The sequence below is a fragment of the Equus asinus genome, chromosome 14 (assembly GCF_041296235.1).
Source record: "Equus asinus isolate D_3611 breed Donkey chromosome 14, EquAss-T2T_v2, whole genome shotgun sequence".
Taxonomy (NCBI): domain Eukaryota; kingdom Metazoa; phylum Chordata; class Mammalia; order Perissodactyla; family Equidae; genus Equus; species Equus asinus.
The window spans coordinates 13,199,813-13,222,963 of record NC_091803.1 but is presented as its reverse complement, the minus strand read 5'-3'; the positions used below and the strand labels follow the sequence as shown (position 1 = coordinate 13,222,963).

Below are 23,151 nucleotides of genomic sequence, written 5' to 3'. Positions count from 1 at the left end.
AATAAAACATCTTTCCTACCTTTCAGAAACGTCAGGGGAGATGAGATGAAAACTAAATCAAAGCTAATATTATAATAATGAGTGCCTCATTTGAGTATTACAAAAAATACGCACTCCAAAAATGGGAGCACTAAAGTATGAATACACTTTCTAAGAAACAGGCAAAATCACAGTAGATTAACTCTCACCTGTCTTAATATATCAAATGAAAGCTCTGAAAAGTGCCCACCCACTCAGTCATTGTGATGGTTAAAAACGTTTAGTCACTGACTCTCACTGATTCAGTTCTATAGATTTCCCCTAACGTGCAAGAAGGCATCAAAAAGTACTTTTGTAAGGAGAAGTTTATTGATTTGCTCAATATAATATTTTATAAAATATTCAAAATGAATGTGTGATATAAATGTCTCTACTACAGTCACCACACTAATCATTGTGTTCATTAAAATTGTTGATAAAATTGTTGAGAAATTTTATTCTCGATCAGTGTTCAGCAGAAGTAGATAGTACTAAGTGTGGGAGGATGGAGATCATCCTGCAAGAACCAGACAAGCTGAGTTCACATACCCGGCACTCACTTGTCCCCTGCTTCATATCACATAACATGTAATACTCTACATAGACACTTGGAAAATCAATAAACGTAAGAATCCTCAGGCATCCATCACATGCAGTAGGTTAAGCCCACCTTCATTCTGAATTGTATTCACAAAGTAAATTAAGATCTCTGGTGTTCTGGGATACAGCTTCCTTGAAGAACAGTGGAAGTCCTTAGGGAAAGTCAGGCTCCAGTCACGGTCCCATCTCTGGGCTCAACTTTTAGAACAATGGGCTTTTGTGGTTTCACAATTGCTTCAGTGCCTAATTTTATGGGTATCTGCAACAAACAAGCATATGAGAACTGATTGAGGAAGCACTGCCAATAACAGAACAAAGTAGACAAGACACATAAAGAACGACAATGTTTTACAAACATATAAACTACTTTTAACATCACATAACTTTAATTCTTTATATTTAGTCTGTAAGTTGCATCAAGACCAAATAGCAAAAGCATTCATCCATCCATCCATTTATTCAAGAAAATATCTATGGAGCACCCATTCTGGACCAGGATGGAGACAAATTCATGTTGGCTTGTATTCCTTTTTGATTTAAATTTTAAGTAAAAAGTATGAACTTCTACAATTAAAACCAGATTCTTATGGATTATAGGAAACTTTTTTGAAAAGCCATATAGAATTAATTTTGTCTATGATGGACTTATCAGGTGATCCAGAGTGTTATTACACATTTTAATTATATTGCTTCATCCTCAACTTCTAGAATTCAGTCACCTCTCCCAGTGGAAGCCATCCAGTTTCATGACTGGAAAGGTTCTTTAGAATATTATTCCTGCTCTCCAACATCTCTTGGATCACTTGAAGAGTGCAAATGGTGAACTTCTGAAATACAGTACTTTCACTGATAGTTTTCACCCCTTTCTCACCCAGTCACTCCTTAAGTGTTGGGGAGGCCAGCAGCAGAATCGGCTTTGGGACTCAGTTGACTGAAGCGTAAGCAAAGTATCATGGAGAGTAAGAAGTGCCAGTCTGTGGGTGACTAGGAGTTCACAGGGAGTGTCTGTACCATCCCAGGTGTGCCAGAGATCTGCTTTCTCTCTTTATGGAATCTCTTTTGTCATACTTACAGCATTGCCACACAGCTACCCTAAAATCATAAATAAGATGGGATCCATCTCTATCCTCTCCCCTGCAGGGAGCCTACTTAAGGGGAGGAGCTGCACATTACGTGCATGAGTCCTAGAAATAAACCTTATTATAGGGCCTGATTTGTTAGGAATCAAAGGCTAAAGTTCTTCTGTATTCAGAAGAGATATTCCGTATCTTTCTATAAATTTAAAACCTTGTTATTTTATGATTATATATGGTATGCATACTTCTCCCCTGCAGACACATACACACAAACGCACATACAAAAATGTCATTTGTTAAAATTTTATAGTTAAAATTTTTCAAAATTTGTATCCAACAGCTCTAAGTAAACTTCAAATTATTCCTTAACCATTTGCTGAATGACTACAAGACACCAATGGAAGTTTATGATGGGAATAAATGAGGTGCAGGAGTTAAAGACATTCATAGACACAAAGAAAACATACAAACCAAACTGGATGGTTGAATAACAAAGTATTAAGTTAGGCGATCTGACCAATGATACCAGCCTGCAATAACTGATAGAGCAGAGGAAAGAATGGGCTCTGGACTAGATGGGAAGGCCCCCATAGAGGGGCTTTGGGATTCATCTAAGACTTGAAGGATGAGAACAGAATGAGGAGGAGAGTGAGAAGAACATTCATGGAATTATTACTAGGATGTAAAAGGCACCCAGTTTTACTAGAGCAGGGCTCCTGGAATATGAGGTCAAATAGGTAGGAAGGACCTAGACTGTGCGAGTCTTTCACATCTGGCAGAAATTATTTAAATTAGTGATTCTCAACCTTGCCTGCACATAAGGTACAATAGGAGTGCTTTTAAGCCACACTCTAGGTGAATTATTTTAAAGTCTGAGATTTCTTAAGCATCAGGAGTTTTAAAGATCCGTGGTGATTTCCTTATACAGACAGCAGTAGAGAACTGCTGTCATGAATCTTCTGTAAGTTTTGGCGGAGAAGACCATCCTTCAGCAGTCATGACATGGTGATCGCTGCACTTAATAACTGCGCAAGATTTTCCCTTCCTTCCAGTGGACTTGAAACCAAATTTAAAATTTTACTCAAGTCCAAAGGACTGGGCATAATCCTGTCACACTAACTGCATTGGCTCCAGATGATCTTTATAGTTGGATCTTATAAAGTCACAGACTTAGCAATACAGAGCTAAGCGCCTTAAAGGTCACAGATGGCTCCAAATAGATTCTTCAGCTAATAGAATAAATTTACCTTTGGATAGAATACACACACATGCACACACACACACACACGCACACAGACCCCTTGACATAAAAAAAAAAACCCTCCCAATAAAACGTTATTTGTGAAGAAACTTGACTGTCCAACCTCTGTTTCTTTACAAGGTTTGAAGGAGAAGTTCTGCAGCACTCTGACGACAGCAAGTTTCATGTTCATCAGAGCAAATCTCATGCCAATGCAGTTTCGGGGCCCGGTTCCAAAAGGCAGGTATATATAAGGATTTATGCTGTCCTTGTTCTCCTTACTGAACCTGGATCCACAAAAGTAGATGAAAGCAAGTTATTGAAACATAAAAACCACAAAAGCTACAGGTTTGGAATTCTCACTTAGCCTCCTCAATCAGTAGTACACAGGATACTGTTGTGGGCTAGTCATTGACATGCAGCTATGGATATTTTTTGTAAGAACTGTAAGTTACAGACCATTTCTATTCCTCTTCCCTATAGTAGCTTTCAGTCTTGTTGAGGAGATGAGATGAATGTCATTTAAAAGAAAATTTATCTTTAAACAGGAAAACTACATTCAGGGTGGTGAGATGTTCACAAAAAGAGATGAGAGTGATTCAAGGAAAAGTAAGTCTCTGCCTCCAGTCACTTATGTTGGTCATGTGCACATGCAGGAAGGAAGAAGGAGAAATGCCTCCCATTATTTACAACGTTATTTTCCTTTCTCTTCCCTTATTTTCCTTCCCCTCCCTCTCTCCTCCCTTCCCTCTCTCTCTCTCTCCCTTCTTCCTCATAGAGTAGCTCATTTCAGAAGACTTACATGGGCATATGATGCTACTTTACTATAGTATAATCACTGATTTCTTTATCTTTCTGTTCCACTAAGCCATAAACTCCTTGAAGGTTAGACCTATTTTTATTTCATTTGATTCCTCAATATGTGACTACATTAAGAAAACTTGTGGTAGAGGTGTCAAGATGGTGGCATAGGCAGACTCTGAACTCACCTCATCCCACAAACACAACAAATTTACAACTATTCTTGGAACAATTAGCCCTGAGAGAGAACTGAAAACTGGTTAAATAGAACCCTCACAACAAGGGACAGTCATGACTGCGGTTGAAGAGGCATAAATGCCTTATGCAGAGAAAAAAATCCACATTTGTAAGCTGTGGGGCATCATGGCCTGCTGGGAGCAATCCTAAGGTATGCAGCCTTCCCTGGAGGAGTGGGGGACCTGAGCAGGGGAGAGTTACTGCTATAAGCATCTATTAGACTCAGCACAATCAAGACGAGTCTCATAATATCTAGCTTTGCTGGCTCTTAACAACAACAGGGAATACCCCCAGAAAAGCTATAAGACATAGGAAAAAAAGGCCACCTCTTAAAGGGCCCACAGACAAATTCACCCATTTTGGAGAACAACCTAAAATCAGCAGAAAGAAAGGTACACAGTCCTTTTGTGAAAAGAGACCCCCCAGTAGGCTCTCAGTGCATCTTGGTGGAAGGTGAGACCTCTCCAGGGACTGACACATTGGCAGCAGCCATCATTGCAGCCTAGTACAGATGTGCTGACACAAATGCTGGAAAACGCCATTGGCCTGTTAGCCCAGGGTCTCCTCCACCTACTAGAGTACTGATTTAATCCAACTCCACCAGGGCAAACATCATACACAAGGCACTGGCCACATCCAACAGCAAGCCTTTGGGCAACTTGTGGGCCTGCATTGACTGGGTGCCTGGATAATCTGCAGGCAGGCAAGTGCATCTGCCTCTGTGGGGTGGGGCATGCATAAGGAACAGGTAGAGTGTGTGGGGCCTCTGCAGTGTGGGAACTGGTTCTGCTTCAGGAGGTCAGGTTGTGTGCACAGGACAGGACTGTGCTGATGTTGTGTGTGGCCCTGTGGGAAGTGGGGCTAGTCAGCTGCAGAACATTTGTATTTCTCAAACAGCCACATAGGGATCAGATGCACCTTCCAAAGCCTGAAACAATTGGGTTCTATGTGGCTGGGGCCAGCCCGAATCAGCTGCAGTCCTAAGAGAGCTGACAATAGCCTTGCAGGCCAGGTGTCTACACAATTGTAAGCCCTTGAGCCTTGCAACCAGCCACACTGGGGGTCTACTCACTTAGCAGAAAAACCGCAACAGAAATGTGCTATTAGACCTTGTAGGCAACTGTGCTGGGTCTCCCCTTGCCTGATAAAATGACTGCAGAGACCATAGCAGCCACAGGCAGCTGAGCATTACAACCAGCTAGCCTGGGGGACAGCCTAGCCTCACTGGGCATCTGCAATAAGAGCAACCTTGCCACAGCAGAAGGATACACATAGGCCACACAAGTGTCACTCCTGGAACATTTGGAACTGGTGGCTAGAGGGAAGCACTCTGCTGGGCTTCATAAGGCTTCTCTTACATAAGGAGACCCCTCCAAGGTCAGGAGACGTAACTGACTCACCTAATACATAGGTGACACAAAACTACATAGTCACAGAGAAAGAGGCAAAATGAGGAAGCAAGGGAATATGTTTCAAGTAAGGGGACAGCACAAAACCCCAGGAAAAGAACTAAATGAAATAGAAATAAATAATCTAACTGACAAAGAGTTCAAACAAAAAGTCATAAGAATGCTCACTGATCTTTGGAGAAGGTTGGATGAACTCAGTGAGAACGTCAACAAAGAACTGGAATATGTAAAAAAGAACCAGTCATAAATGAAGAATACAATACTTGAAATGAGAAAACCACCAGAGGGACTCGAAAACAGAGTAGATGATACAGAAGAATGGAACAACGAGCTGGCTGGAAGACTAGAGAATATCCCCAAAGCTGAACAGATAAAAGAAAAGAGTATTAAAAAGAACAAGAACAATGTAAGGGACCTCTGCTACAACATTAAGCGAGCTCACATTCATATAATAGGTGTCTCAAAAGGAGAAGAGAGAGAGAGACAAAGGAACAGAGAATCTATTTGCAGAAATAATAGCTGAAAAATTTCCTAACCTAAGGAAGGAAACAGACATCTAGGTACAGGAAGCACAGAGAACACCAAACAAGACACAACCAAAGAGGTCCACACCAAGAAACATCATAATTAAAATGTGAGGAATTAAACACAAAGACACAATCCTAAAAGCTACAAGAGAAAGGCACAAGTGACATACGAAAGAAAACCCATAAGGCTATCAGCTGACTTCTCAGAAGAAGCCTGACAGGGTAGAAGGGAGTGGCATGATATATATAAAGTGCTGAAAGGAAAAAACTTATGGCCAAGAATATGATACCCCAAAAGGTTACCATTCAGAATGGAAGGAGAGATAAAGAGTTTCCCAGACAAGCAAAAATTAAAGGAGTTATCACCAAGAAATGAGTTTTACAAGAAATGCTAAAGATACTTATTTAAGGGGGAAAGAGAAGATCACAAATAGGAATAAGAAGAATTATCAAAAAAAAGCAATAAATTCACTGGTAAAGGCAAAAATACGGTAAAGGTAGCAGATCAACAAACTATGAACCTAATATGAAGATCAAAGACAAACGTACAAATATTACCTATTTCCATGGTAAGAGGGTAATGGACACACACATAAAAAAAAGTTAGATATGATATGAAAAACATAAAAAGTGGGATGAGGGGAGTAAAAGACTAGGGCTTTTGGCAAGAGGTGCAAACTAAAGAGACCATCAACTTAATACAGATTGCTATATACATAGGTTGTTGTATGTGAACCTCATGGTAATCACAAACCAGATGCCTATAATAAATACACAAAAATTAAGAGAAAGGAACCTAAACATAATACTAAAGAAAGCCATCAAGCCACAAGGGAAGAAAGCAAGAGAAGAAGAAAGGAATAGAGAAGAACTAGAACACCCAGGAAAAAAGGTAACAAAATGGAAATAAGTACATACTTATCAACAGCTACTGTAAATGTCAATGGACTAGATTTCCAATCAAAAGGCATAAGGTGGCTTAATGGATAGAACAACAAGACCCATGTATGTGCTGCATACAAGAGATACACTTCAGGCCTAACAGCACACACAAACTGAAAGTGAAGGGATGGAAAAATATACTCCACGCAAATGGCAAAGAAAAGAAAGCTGGGGTAGCAATACTTAGACAGAATACACTTTAAAGCAAAAACTGTAACAAGAGGCAAAGAAGGGTACTACATAATGATAAAACCCAACAAGAGGATATAACACTTGTTAATATCTATGCACCCAACATAGGAGTACCTAAATATATAAAAGCAATTATTAACAGACATAAAAGGAGAAATAGACAGTAATGTATTAATAGCAGGGGACTTTAACACTCCACTTACATCAATGGACAGATCATACAAACAGAAGATCAATAGGGAAACATTGGTCTTAAATAACACATTAGACCAGATGGACTACACAGATATATACAGAACATTCCATCCCAAAACTGCAGAATACACATTCTTTTTTAATGCACATGGAACAGTCTCCAGGATTGATTGCATACTAGGCCACAAAACAAGTCTCTTTAAATTTAGGACGACTGAAATAAGACCAAGTATCTTTTCTGACCACAATAGTATGAAACAGGAAGTCAACTACAGGAAGAAATCAGAAAAGAGATAAATACTTAGGGATTAAACAAAATGCTGCTAAATAATGATTGGATCAATGAAGAAATCAAAGGACAAATAAAAAATATCTGGAGATAAATGAATATGAAAATATGGCATTCCAAAACTTATGAGAAGCAGCAAAAGTGGTTGTAAAAGGGAAGTCTATAGCAATACAGGCCTACCTCAACAAACGATCTAACATTGCACCTAAAGGAACCGGAAGAAGAAGAACAAACAAAGCCCAAAATCAGTAGAAGGAGAGCAGAATTAAATGAACCAGAGACTAAAAGAACAAAAGAAAAATCAAGGGAAAACATCTGGTTCTTTGAAAAAAAATAAACTAAATTGACAAACCTATAGCTAGACTCACCAAGAGAAAAAGAGGGAAGTATCTAATAAATAAAATCAAAAATTAAAGAGGAGAAATTAAAATAGATACTGCAGAAATACAAAAGATTATAAGAGAACACTGTGAAAAGCTATACACCAACAAACTGGATAATCTAGAAGAAATGGATAAATTCTTAGAATCATACAACCTTCAAGACTGAGTCAAGAAAAAATAGACAATTTTAATAGAACAATCATCAGTAAGGAGATTGAAACAGTAATCAAAAACCTCCCAAAAAATAAAAGTCAAGGACCAGATGCTTTCCCTGGTGAATTCTACAAAACATTCAAAGAAGACTTAATACCTATCCTTCTAAAATTCTTCCAAAAAATTGAAGAGGTGGGGAAGGTTCCTAACTGCTTCTACAAAGTCAACACTACCTTGATACTAAAACCAGACAAGGACAACCCAAAGATGAAATTACAAGTCAATATCACTGATGAACATCAATGCAAACATCCTCAACAAAATACCAGAAAATTGAATATGACAGTACATTAAAAAGATCATACACCCTGATCATATGGGATTTATTACAGGGATACAGGGATGGTTCAACATTTGCAAATCAACCAATGTGATACACCACATTAACAAAATGAAGAACAAAAATAAAATGATCATCTCAATAGATGCAGGGAAAGCATGTGACAAGGTACAGCATCCATTCATGAAAAAACGGTGAATAAAATCTGATGGAAAGAAAGTAGCTGAACATCATACAGGCCGTATATGACAAACCCACAGCTAATATAATTCTCAATGGAGAAAAACAAAAAGCTATCCTTCTAAGACTAGGAACCAGACAAGAATGCCCACTTTCACCACTCTTATTTAACATAGTATTAGATGTCTTAGCCAAAGCAATAAGGCAAAAGAAAAGGGATCCAAATAGGAAAGGAAGAAGTGAAACCATCACTATTTACAGATTGCATGATATTATACATAGAAAATCCTAAAGAATCCACAAAAAAACTTTTAGAAATAAAAATTGAATGGCAGAGTTGCAGGATACAAAATCAACATACAAAAATAGGTTGGATTTCTACACAGCAACAATGAAGTAACAGAAGAAGAAATTAGAAATACAATCGGGTTTACAACTGCAACAAAAAGAAGAAAATATCAAGGAATAAACTTAACCAAGCAGGTAAAAGGTCTGTACACTGAAAATTATAAAACATTGTTGAAAGAAATAGAAGAAGAAACAAAGAAATGGAAAGATACTCTGTGCTCTTTGTCTGGAAGAATTACCATAGTTAAAACGACCATAATTCCTACAGCAATCTACAGATTCAATGCAATCCCAATCAATGTTCCAACATTTTTCACAGAAATAGAACAAAGAATCCTAAAATTTATATGGAAGAACAAAAGAGCCTGAAGAGCCAAAGGAATCCTGAGAAAAAAGAACTAAGCTGGAGGTATTACAGTGCCTGATTGCAAAATACACTACAAAACTATAGTACCAAAAACAGCATGGTACTGGCACAAAAACAGAGACGCATATCAATGGAATGGAACTGAGAACCCATAAATAAACCAACACGTATATGGACAATTAATTTTTGACAAGGGAGCCAAAACACACAATAGAGAATGGAAAATCTCTTCAATACATGGTTTTAGGAAAACTGGACAGCCACATACAAAGGAATGGAAATAGACCATTATCTTACACCTTGCACAAAAATGAACTCACAATGGATTAAAGACTTGAATGTAAGGCCTGTAACTATTAAACTTCTAGACAAAAACATAAGCAGCATGCTCTTCAACATCAGCCTTACCAGGATACTTTTAATTACTATGTCTGACTGGGTCAGGGAAACAGTAGAAAAAACAAACAAATGGGACTACATCAAACTAAAAAGCTTCTGCACAGCAAAGGAAACCATGAAAAAAAAGAAAAGACAACCTAACAATTGGGAGAAGATATTTACAAACCATATATCTGATAAGGGGTTAATCCCTAAAATCTATAAAGAAATCATACATCTCAACAAAAATAACCCAACAACCCAATTAAAAATTGGCAAAAACATCTGAACAGACATTTCTCCAAAGAAGATATATACATGGCCAACAGGCACATGGAAAGATGTTCATCATTAACTACCAGGGAAAGGAAAATCAAAACTATAGTGAGATACCACCTCACTCCAGTCAGAATGGCAATAATTAACCAGACAGGAAACAGTAAGTGTTAGAGAGGATGTGGAGAGAAGGAAACTCTCATACACTGCTGGTGGGAGTCCAGACTGGGCAGCCACTATGGAAAACAGTATGGAGATTCCTCAAAGAACTAAGAATAGAACTGCCATACGATCCAGCTATTCCACTGCTGGGTATTTATCCAAAGAACATGAAAACATGAATGTGTAAGATACATGCACCCCTATGTTCATTACAGCATTATTCACAATAGCCAAGACTTGGAAGAAACCTAAGTGTCCATCAAGAGACAAATGGATAAAGAAGATGTTGTAAATATACATAAAGGAACACTACTCAGCCATAAGAAAAGATGAAATCTAGCCATTTGCGACAACATGGATGGACCTTGAGGGTATCATGCTAAGCAAAATAAGTCAGAGGGAGAAAACCAAATAGCATATGATCTCACTCATAAGCAGAAGATAAAAACAACAAACAATCACATAGAAACAGAGATTGGATTGGTGCTTACAAAAGGGGAAGGGAGGAGGGACGAGGGCAAAAAGGGTGATTAGGCACAGGTGTGATGGTGGATTGTACTTAGTCTTTGGGTGGCAAACATGATGTAATCTACACAGAAATTGAAATATAGTGATGTACATCTGAAATTTATGTAATGTTGTGAACCAATGTTACCACAATACAGTAAATAAATGAATAAATAAAAAATAAAATCCAACTTCACAAAAAAGAAAAAGAAATATTGTGGATTTGGGGAAAGTGATAATGGTATTGTTGCATGTACTTTTTAAAGAGTCCTTATATTTTGGAGAACATGATGGGATAGTTATACATGGTATGTCTTAAAATAATATGGGAATTAGGAAAAAGATAGCAGTGGCGTCTGAATGAGGCAGCTGACATGGACTTATGGATGTTGGACAGGTAGTGGTCACATATAGATGCATTAAAAGTATTCCATAGACTTATGTCTATGGGATATGCTTGTATATATGTCAAATACACATACACTTGTGTATTTGTCAAAATTCCTCATGTTAGGCATTTTTTAACGTTTGTATTTCTCACTGCCTGACCCAGTCCCTGACAAGCAACAAGCACTCTCCGTCTATTTGATGAGTAAATGAATCAAAGAGAAGTACAGTTAGTGGTTTTATGGTCAAGAAGTTTAGGACGGGGAACTGCTGAGCTTGGAGGAACCGCAGAGGTCCTCTGGTCCAGAAACAGAAGATTTGGCCAACTCTGACTTCTTCTTTCAATGAGTAGTACATGTAGACACTATGCCAGCACTAGGGACACCATGGCCAACAAGAAAAGTCCCTGCCATTAGGGAGCTTATCCTCAGGGGCTAATAAAAGTTTAGATCCAAGCCAAAGCCCTAGAAATTTTGTTTCAAATTTTGCTCACAATAAAATAAGTGGGAAAGCATTAATGCTTTCCAGAGTTCAAGCTGTGCCCAAAGTCGGATCTTGGTTCTGAATTCCCAGAAAAGCATCCTCAAGACCCCTCCAAGGAGGATGTCTCAGACATCTAGAGAGCAGACATTTTGCTTTGGAATTGTCAACCAATAGTAAGAGTAGAAGGGAGTCGGCACAGGACCACAGCCACAAACAGCACTGAGGGACCTGTGCTTACCTCCATCCTCGATGAGGTTGCTTAAACTATCAGAGATGAGGACCTCTCTGGTCATTACCTGCACACTTACAAGAATGCTAGAGGAAATGGCAGCGAATGTTTAAAAATATGGAATGTAGGAATGTTGGTGGTAAATTCAGAGAGGTGAAGCAAATAGCACAGAAGAATGTAAAGGAAAAATGAACCTATGTTCCCAAAATCAGATAGTGCCTCAATAAATTATGGCAAATGCATGCAATCATACATAAATATATATATATATTTATGTAAATACATATACATATATAGAGTAACATAAGATGGTTATAGTTTACTGGTAAATAAGGTAAACAGTTCAAAACAAAATAAAATATAATATCATTCCATATTTTAAAAAATTTATATATGCATAAAAAAATTCCATACATAAATACATCACCTTATTAACAAGGCCTATCTTAAGGTATTGGGACTGTGGACAGCTATAATTTTCTTTTTTCTAGTCTACGGTTTGTAGAATTTTGAAAACAAATAATAACCACTCTTGTAATAAAAAAACCTCCCTAAAATAAAAAGATGTACAAATAAATGATTGTACAATTACAAATTTGTCATCTATACTAAGATGTCAGAATATGCTGAAACCAGACTGAATCAGAGCGGGTTCCCTTTTCCAGGGGCCCTGTACCTTTCAGGACGAAACTCTTCAGGCTCTGGCCAGAACTCTGAGGCTCGGTGAAGAACAAAGGTTGGCACAGTCACCAGTGTCCTTTTGGGAATGAACACCCCATTGAGTTCCACATCTTTCTTACAGATCCTCTGAAGTCTACCAGCAACTGGGAATAATCTGAGAGATTCATTCAACACCATGTCAAGATAGTCCATCTGTAGCAGGGCATCATAGGTGGGAGGTACCTGGGAAAAAAGAAACAGATTTTGATAAAGTAAGATTTAGGATCAACTTTCCACGCAGGCTCTACAGTGTTATTGAAAGTGTTAGGTGCACAAAAGATTAATTTATTTTGATAAAGTACCTTAGCATTCCTAGGCATTTTAATATCTACATGTCCTTTGACCTGTTCAGTGGCCCATTGAGATGTGTGGAGTATTTTTGACTATGGAAGACCATTAGGACAATCCTCTATACAAGGCCTGAAATCCCTCACATTAGCACGTCTATCAGATTGGCTTTTCTTCTTTCTCTTGTGAACAAATGTGACTAATGGACTATAACATTTACTCTTAAGTGAAATATGCCCAAGTCATTGTTTTCTTTCAAAAGAGAGACCACACACCTGCACCAAGGAAAGAGAACGTATAAAAAAGCCAATTCCCTATTGAACTTAAGGTTTTTTAGTTGAAAAATACTACTTGTTAACTCTTTAGGTTATATATATAAAATTTTAAGATATGTGCTCTATTATATAAAAACTCTATAAGTAATTTGGGAAGAAACCTGTTCCTTTCTAAACCAAACATGACCCAAAAAAGGTTAAGATGGGTGATACCATGGCACACAATTTCATTTCTAGGAAAAGGTGTAACAAGAACTTTACTCTCAGCCCTACCCTCTGTTATTTGAACAGTTTCCTGGTTGGCCCTTCAGGATTTGACTATAAACTCTGAAAATCTAAACAACACACTTCAGCCCCACTTCCGCCAGGTCTCTTCTCATCATAAAGAAATTCAGTTTGGGAAGAGATCTTAAGACAGTGCGGACAATATGAGCTATCACCTGGTATTATATTGAAGATGGAATATTGTAGAGGTTAAGAGTTTGGCTCAGGAGCCAGACACCTTATTAAATGATTGGTTATATGACTAGCATGTGAAAGTTCTTTCATTTCTCTGTAGTTCAGTCTTCTGATATCTTCCATGGATACAATTAGAGCTGACATTTCATAAGGTGGTGTGGCAGAGACATCACTGCTTATCCAACATTCATGTATCCCCTACATTTCCCAGCCCATTGAACTTGGGGGAAATCACATTTGCCAATGGGCTGTGAGCTGAGGTGATGTATGTCAGCTCAGGGAAAAAACATTTGAAAAGCCAGTGAGCAACAATCTACTTCTTTATTCCTCCGCCAATAGGAAGGCCTCATGTTCCATATAACCAGCTATAAGAAGGTAGAGATGTACAACCTGTATCTCTGAGCGCTACGTGGGGCAGAGACTCCCACTCCTATCCTGGACTGGGGTCCAGTTGGAAATGTAAATGTGAGTTAGAAGTAAACATTTGCTATGTAAATCCACTGATATTGAGGGCTAATCCCTTAGTGAGGCATAAGATTGCCTATCCAGACTAATACAGCATTTTATGAATATTAAGTTCATTTATAAATAGAAATCATTTAAAAGAGACATGTATACTAAGAAGCAAATGTTAGCTATTTGTGTTGTTATTGTCCTTGTAATTATTACTATAAAAAAGGGAGAACAAAATGCTTAGCTCGTCTCCGTCTCTAAGTGAACTTTTCATTATATTGCAATGAAAAGAATCCCAATATGGGCTTAAGCAGATAAAAGAAAGAATCTCTACTTTGGTAAGCCCTAAACTGTATCCTTACTTTACATCTGAAGGACCTATGACTGAGAAAGATCATAAAACTTGTCCAAAACCACACTCAGGAAAGTCATGTCTTCCTTTTCCTACACTGTGCTCTTCCCTGTATACCAGGCTTCTCGTAGTCTGCAAAGTTTACCCATCGTGGTAGATTGCACTAATAGTCCCAATTCACCCCTTCCTGTGTCCATGCCCTTTGCCATCTAACTTTGTGGGGCCTCCAATTCTGACTCTTGGGGTGGCCATCTAGCTTGCTTTGAACCAATGGAATGTTGGCGAACTGTTATGAAAGCACGGTTTTGAAAGGTACCCATATAATTGTGCTTTTTCCTCTTGCACTCTGCCATTGCCCTAAGAAGAACAGGTCCGGGCTAATTTTCTGGAGTATGAGAACTATGTGGGGCACACGCAGAACTGAGTCAGCCTATCCAGCTTATCTAAGGCCAGCATAGATCAGACAATAGCCAGAACAAGTCAAGTCCAGCCAACATCAACACAGATAACTATCCAGAAACTTGACAAATAAATGCTGATTGTTAGATGCCACTGAGATTTTGTGATTTTTACTTGGTATTATTGTGGGAACACTATGACCGGCACTTTTTTCAAAGATCTTATATTTATGTGAGTAGCATACATTACTTAGATTTCTCTCCCCCCTTTTTTTTTTGTCTCTTTACACACTTCCTAAAGAGCACACGTGTAAGAATTGACACACTCTTTTTGCAAATTTCTCTTAGGAAGTGGTAAAGAGACATTCTTGCTAAGGCTTCACCTCCTCCCCCCCCCCCCCACTCCAAGTAACATCCATTCACCTTATTGGGGAAAGTCACATCAATCTCCTTCTGCAGCTTCTGCTGGACATCAGGGTGAGTGGCCAAAAGATACATAAGGAAGGAAAGAGAAGAGCTCGTAGTCTCATAGCCAGCAAAAATAAACACAATAGATTGGGCTACAAGCTCGAGATCAGACAGAGCTAAAAGGAGAGGAAAGTTATTTTAAGTAAATTATGTAAATATAAAACATCACAGTTCAGATGATTAGAAATCCAAATGAAACTCCCCAACCACTAGGGAAAAAAACAGAAAAGTAGTTCTGAGTCAAACTGGGAATGGTTTGCACTCTGGTGTCTATCTAACACAACCAAGAAAAGGCCAAAATGGTCTTAATCCAGTTTTTCAAGGGTCTATAGTATTTTTGGTCTTTTCTCCTGGTTATGCCACACTCCCACCAACACAGCTGGGTAATTTCTAAGAGATACCATTTCTATCTAACATATACACTGATATTAGTAAGTCCCTTGGAGAATCCTAAAAGTACTTTAGCTACAAGTAATGTAGGGTAGCATTCTCCCCCAGGAAAAATTTAAATTATTCTAGATAAAATATAGTTTGAATTTTTTTAAGAGAGTCTGCAATACTAAGGCTTAATTGTAGAGAAAACTAAAGGATGTTGCCTCTAAACATGTTTCAGGGAATTTAAGAGAATAATGTTGGACTACAGATAAACTCCTGTTACTCAGTGTGGTCCATGGAACAGCAGCATCAGCAACATCTGGGAGCTCATTAAAAATGCAGAAATTCAACGCCCACCCTAGAACTAGCAAATCAAAATCTGAACTTTCATAAGGTATGGTGGTTTGTGTGTACAACCTAGCTTGAGAAGCATGGATAGCACCATGAGAGGCACCAGGTAATGGAAGACCTGGGTAAAGTCTTTGAATGGAAGATCCAAGATATGTACCAAAGCTACAGAGACAGAAAAAAAAAAAAAACACCAGAAGAGTGATGATTGACCATGGTCTAACCAATGGCATTAAAATAGCAGAAGACAAATGGTGTCAATAGGCGGCATTAACCAGCATAAGACATAGAAAAATATGATCCATTGTGTGGAACTACAATACTTATTCAATCATGGCCTGACTGTCATCTTCCTCAGCACATCCGGGCTCTGTTTGGCTCTACTTTATGCTCAGTAAATAGTCCTTGAGATACGAAGTTGTCTTCCCTTTTGACCTTCTCCTGGAAGAAACTAAGCATGGTCAGGGTCTAATCGATTTGACTGGAACTGGATTAGGACCTTTAGACACCCAGAATACTGAAATAAGCATGGTACCTTCCCCAAACATGTATTTTACAACTAAAACTCTACAAAATGACTGTAAAAAAGGTCTACAGAGTTCTGATCTCCCAATGATGATTTCTGTGATGCTGTTGTCAGTAAATTCAACTACCAAAAACTTTCCATCGGTTAACATGAACCTCATGATACTCAAAGTTTAGAGCTGTGCTCTCCTATATAGTAGCCATATGTGTCTATTTAAATTTAAATTTAAATTTAAATTTTGACTACTTAAATATAAATATAACTTAAGATATAGTTCTTCATTCACACTGGCCACATGTCAAGTTTCAGTAGCCATATGTATCGAGTGTTTACTGCATTGAACAGTGCAGATATATAGTATTTTCTTCATTGCAGAGAGTTGCATTGGACCAGATAGATAGGCAGATAGATAGATAGATATATAGATAATACACAGCTAGATAGAACTAAATGTAGACATAGATATAGATGTATTTATAGCAGTGTGCTGGACTCAGATCATACTTGCACTCTAGTACCAATTATTAAATATTCAGAAATTATATGAGATGATTGTCAAACAACTGGTAGCTTTAAATTAACTATGGGAATATTCATGTCATGGAAATAAACTATAAATCAAGTCCTGTTTTAGGGAGGCAGAGTATGTTTAGATTACTGGTTATGGGTGGATATAGAAATATTTATGTTTATCAGTTCTGTGTAAATATATTTGATGTTCTTAGCTTTGTCCACTGAGAAGATCTAGAAGCAGTGAAACCCTAGTAGCAATGAGCACTCCTAGACACCCGATTTGGTTATCTAAGTACCACTACACTAAAAGGAAGTGGAGTTCCTTGGAGAAATGGTTGATTCCAGGGCTAGTCACAGGAAATAGAAGAGAAACCTCAAATGTCTTCCATCAGAAAGCAAGGCAGTGGTCAGAAAATGATAGGTGAAAAGGCACAGGATAATCTGTATACCATAGTGATGGGTATACATCATTATACGTTTCTTAAAAACCATAGAAAGCACAACACTGAGAGTGAACCCTAATGTAACCTATGGGCTTCTGGTGAAAATAATGTGTCAACATAGATTCATACATCGTTAGAAATGTACCACTCTGGCGAGGGATTTTTATAGTGGAAGAAGGTGTGTAGAGACTGTATCATAGAGGAAGGAGCAGGGGTTGAACGGGAAATCTATGTACCATCCACTCAATATCGCTGTGAATCTAGAAGTAGTCTAAAAAATAAAATCAATTGAAAAAATAAAATTTACAAAAAGGACGAAAAAAGAAAGGACTGAGGATCCCAATTGGAAGGGCTTCCAGACGACAAACCTGAGAGAATTTGAGAATCAAAATCAAGAATGATGGAGAGTCACCCCAGTGGCATAGTGGTTAAGTTCGTGCATCGCACTTCAGCATCCCTGGGTTCACGGGTTCGGATCCCTGGTGCAGACCTGCACACAGTTCATCAGGCCAAGCCGTGGAAGTTTCTCACATACAAAATACAGGAAGACATGCAGAGATGTTATCTCAGGGCCAGTCTTCCAAAAAAGAAAGAAAGAAAGAAGGAAAGAAAGGGAGGAAGGAAGAAAGGAAGGAAGGAAGAGGTGTAAGAGAGTAAATTAGCAATATATGAGATCATATTGATATAAATGTACAAACAAATGTAAAGGAGAGAATGAAAATCTCCCCTTACAAGGGAACATCAACTCATAAATGTAGAAAAAAGGATGGAATTAGAAAGGCATCATTTAACAACCATTGCAGTAATAATGGTTTCAGTCAAAAAACATCTACACTGATAAAAGTACTAAGTGAAATTTGAAGAGGAACAGAATGTTAACATGTTCTCAAAGCCTTCCTCCAAAAGATACTTATTAATTAAAAAGGGAAAAATAAAATTTAACAATAGGTTAAGTTAGTGAACACAACTTCAACCAAGAGTCCAAGTTAAGGTCACCAACACCGGGGCAAAGGGCATCAGCTGTGCTGAAGCCTTGATGCAAATTCCAGGCAAAGGTTATGATGCAGTGAGTCTGCATGAGTCCTGATAATTGACAAGGAAACAAGCTCCCCAGAGATTCTGATGTAGGTGATCCACAGACCACTGATTGACTTTGGGGCATGAACTACTTGTATAAGGTTGCCCTCCAAGCGTTGAAGAAAATTCTGCCTACATGCTTCTAGAAAGTGTCTCTGGCTACTATTAATATCTGAACATGTGTCTTTCTTCAGTTTGGTTTAAAAAGTCATTTGTCTGGAAAACTTCCTTCATGTTTTCAGAACCACTCCCTCCCCCTGCACTTCCCCGTCAGTGGTCCTCTGAAGCCTTCTTTGGTTACCTTTATGGGTGTCCATTTCTTTGGAATTCTGGGAGTTAATCATCAACTGAAGAAAATCCACTCGGTTCTGGAAGCAGAAAGAGACATTTCAATGACAGAAAGACACTTGTGAAGTCAGAAATATATCAGGAATGTAGTGCTTAACCTCTTTCCTGAAAATATGGCCCTTTAAGTCCAGGAGTCTGATTAATGTTGCCTGAGTCACCGGTAAACAAAAACATCCAGCTAAAAATCTGGAACAGGATGTTGCTTCAGCATTTCTGGCTTTTGAACACAGCTTCTTGGCCAAAGAGTTGCCTGCTCCTGTCATCATGCCTGCTTGCTCAAGAAAAAGGCCCTGACTTCAATCCTGTTTTTCTTCAGCCTTAATTTTAAATGAATGCCCACATAGATTAATTCTCTGATATTTGCAGAGTTTATTGAAAGCTTTTATGCCAGCATCTTCAAATGCTTCACCCTCTCAGAACACTACATGGTCTTCAGTAACATCCTGGGGGTACCCAACCCTTTCTCCTTGACCTGTAGACATCCTTGTGTTGAACTCCAGGCCTTATGAAGGCAAAGCTGGGTTAGCCATCTTGCAGCCTCAATGCCCAGAGAAGACTTCTGTCCACTATGAGGGGGCTCAAATATAACATAGACTATACTCCACCAGGTAGCCTGATGGGGGCTTCCATTAAAGAATGCGTAAAATAAGAGGCCTGGAATGAAAGTGATTTTTTTTCCCAGTATAAGATCTGGGAAAATTGTAATGTAATTTAAGTATAAATAATTTTAAACAGAAATTTTTAGACTTTGATAATTTATTGAAAGGAAGTGATAAATTTTTTACCTCATCAATATTCATGCAGTGACATACTAATTGTCATGCATATTATTAAATTTTAAACATTGCCCTCTGATTCATTTTTTATCTCCCTCCCCATCCTCCACCTTATTCATTTTCCTGAAAATATTAGAACTCTCCTGTCCTAAAACCTAGAAATCTCCCCACCAGAAAAAAAATACACCGAAGTGCACAAATCCTGAGTACAGCTCAATAAATTATGAAAAGTGAATAGCTTCGTGTAACTACCACCATATTTTACCGTTTCTTTATTTTTGAGGCGACTTTCTTTCATCCTTTTTACAGATTTTATGAAAAAATCAGTTACACTTTTTGGAAACACACTGATATTTAATGCTTCATAAACTGGGCGAAGAAATGGAAAGAGAGCTGTAGGGAAAAAGAGAAAAGAAAGCATGATGAAAATGAAAATTTCACCTTGAGCAATTATAATTTGCTTTACCAATCAAAAGAGTAAAAGACACCAAGCTTCTCAACCATAAGCCAATTCCTCCATCATCTTTGCTCAGACTTCCTAGCCATCACTATAGCAGTGAGATCAATGACCCCTTTTGCATCTTTGAAGTGACAGAAAGAACAAGATTAAATTCCTTGACCACTTAACCTTTTATCTCTCGGACTAGAGTTTCTTGGATAAACCAGACCATAGTCTGCTACCTTAATTAATTGTGCTGTTCAATAAAAGGAGTCAGGAGAGGAATAAAACATGATGGTTTTCTAACCACAATGGAATGAAATGAGAAATAAATAACAGAAAGAAAATTGGGAAACTCACAAATACATGGAAATAAAACAATACACTCCTAAATAACCAATGGGTCAAAGAAGAAGTCAAAGGGCAATTAGAAATTGCTTTGGGAAAAATAAAAGTGAAGACATGTTATACCAAAACTTACTGGATGTAGCAAATGCAGTGCTCAGAGAAAATTAATGAATACAAATTTCTACATTTAAAAAGAACTAAGATCTCAAGTCAATAACCTAAATTTCTACCTTACAGCAGTGAAAAAGGAAGAAAGAATGAAAACTAAAGCAAGCAGAATGAAGGCTATAATAAAGACAAGAGGAGGAACTAATGAAATAGAGAATAAAAACCAATAGAGAAAATCAATGAAACCAAAAGCTGATGCTTCAAAGAGACCTTTAGGTAGATTGACCAAGGAAAACAGAGAGAAGAATCAACTTAAGAGCATCAGAAAAGAAAAAGGGGACACTACTACTGACATTAAAAAATAAAAAGCACTATGAAGAAATTCTATGAACAATTGAATGCCCAGAAAACTTAGATGAAATGGAAAATTTCCTAGAAAAACACAAACTACACGATCTGACTGAAAAAGAAATAGACAATATGTGGTAGTCGCCAGAGGGGAGTGGTGAAGGGGGAGGGCAAAAGGGGTAAAGGGGCACATGTGTATGGTGACAGATGGCAGCTAAACTTTTGGTGGTGAACATGATGCTGTTTATAAACAAGTTGAAACATAATGATGTACTTTTGAAATTTACATAATGTTAGAAACCATTGAGACTCCAATAAAAACAATAGACAATCTGAATAGACCTGTAACGAGTAAACGAAAATTGAGTTAGTTATGTCTGGATGGTTTAAATGAGGAATTCTATCAAATATTTTTAAAAGAAGTAAGAAAAATTTTTCACAAACTCTTCCCAAAAATAGAAGAGGGAGGAATACTTCCAAACTAATTCTATAAAGCCAGTATCATCCTGATACTAAACCAGACAAAAGCACCACAGAAAAAAAAAAAAGCTGCTGACAAACATGTCTTATGAACATGTTTGCACAAATCCTCAACAAAATAATAACAAACTCAATCCAGCGACATAAAAAGAAGCATACAGGGTAACCAATGGGGTTTATTCCAGGAATGCAAGGCTGTATAATACCGCACATTAACAGAACAAAAGACAAAAAAACACATGATCATCTCAATAGATGCACAAAAAGAACTTCAGAAAATCCAACACTCTTTTGTGTTAAAGAAAAAACTTCAACCAACTAAGAGTACAAGGGAATTTCCTCAACCTGATAAAGGGAATCCACCAAAAAAACATAGCTAACACTGTACTTAATAGCGAAAGGCTGGATGTTCTCCCCTGAGATATGAGCAAGACAGGGATGCCTCTTTCACCACTTCTATTCAGCATTGTACTAGAGTTTATAGCCAAGGCAATTAGGAAGAAAAAGAAATAAAAGGTATCTATATAGGAAATGAAGAATTAAAACTATTTCTATTACCAGATAACATGATCTTGTATACAGAAAATCCTAGGGAATCCACTAAAAACCTATTAGAAGTAATAAACAAGTTTGGCAGCATTCAAGGATACAAGGTCAATATACAAAATCAATTGTATTTCTATACATTGCAAAAAAAAAAGATTGAAAAGTGAAATTAAGAACTTCATTTATATTAACAACAAAAAGAACAGAATAGTTAGAAAGAGACTTTTTAAAAAGCAGTGCAAAATTTATGCTCTGAAAATTGCAAATATTGTTGAAATAAATAAAAGGATACCTAAGCAAATAGAAAAGCATCCATGTTCATGGATCAGAAAACTTAATATTGTCAAGATGGCAATAATTCCCCAAATCGATTGACAGCTTTATCACATACTCTATGAGCATCCTACCTGGCTTCTTTATGGAAATTGACAAGATGAACTTAAAATTTGTATGGAATTGCAAGGGCCCAAGAATAGTGAAAACAATCTTGAAAAAATAAGAAAGGTGTAGGACTCACACTCCCAATTTCAAAACTTACCACAAGGATATAATAATCAAGGCATTGAGATACTGGCATAAGATTAAACATATAGATCAATGAAATAGAATTTAGAGTCCAGAAATCAACCTACATGTCCATTATCAACAAAATTTTGAGAAGGATTCCAAGACCATTCTGTGGGAAAATTACTCTTTTCAATAAATCATGCTGGGACAACTGGATAGTCACATGCAAAAGAATGAATTTGGTCTGTTACCTCACTTCATATACAAAAATAAACTCGAAATGGATCAAAGACCTAAACAAAGAAAACTATAGAACTCTTAGAAGAAAACCAAGGATAAATCTTCATGATCTCATATTTGGCAATGGATTCTTAGATATAACACCATAGGCTCAGGCAATAGAATAAAAATTCACAAATTGTATATCATCAAAATTAAAAATTTTCTGCTTTGAAAAGCATTATCAAGAAAGTGAAAAGACCCCTACAAAATTGAAAAAAAATTCAAAACCTATATCTGAAAAGGAACTTTTATCTGGAATATATACAGACCTCTTACAACTTGAGAATGAAAAGACAAACAACCAACTGTAGAAGGGCAAACACTTTGAATAGACATTTATCTAAAGAAGTTATAGAACTAGCCAACAAACATGTAAAAAGTTGCTCAACAGCACTAGGCATTAGGGAAATGCAAATCAAAACTGCAATGAGATATCACTTCACACAGACTAGGATGACCATAATCAAAAAGATAGAAAAGTGTTGATCAAGTGTTGGTGAACGTGTGGAGAAATTACAACATTCACACATTGCTGGTGGGAATATAAAATGGTAT

The 23,151-nt window shown here is 37.5% G+C and overlaps 1 pseudogene; it reads right to left on the bottom strand.

Annotated features, from left to right (window-relative positions):
• Nucleotides 1-326: 326 nt before the first annotated feature.
• LOC106825164 (cytochrome P450 3A12-like) overlaps nucleotides 327-23,151 on the bottom strand; it is a 36,677-nt pseudogene continuing 13,852 nt past the window's right edge.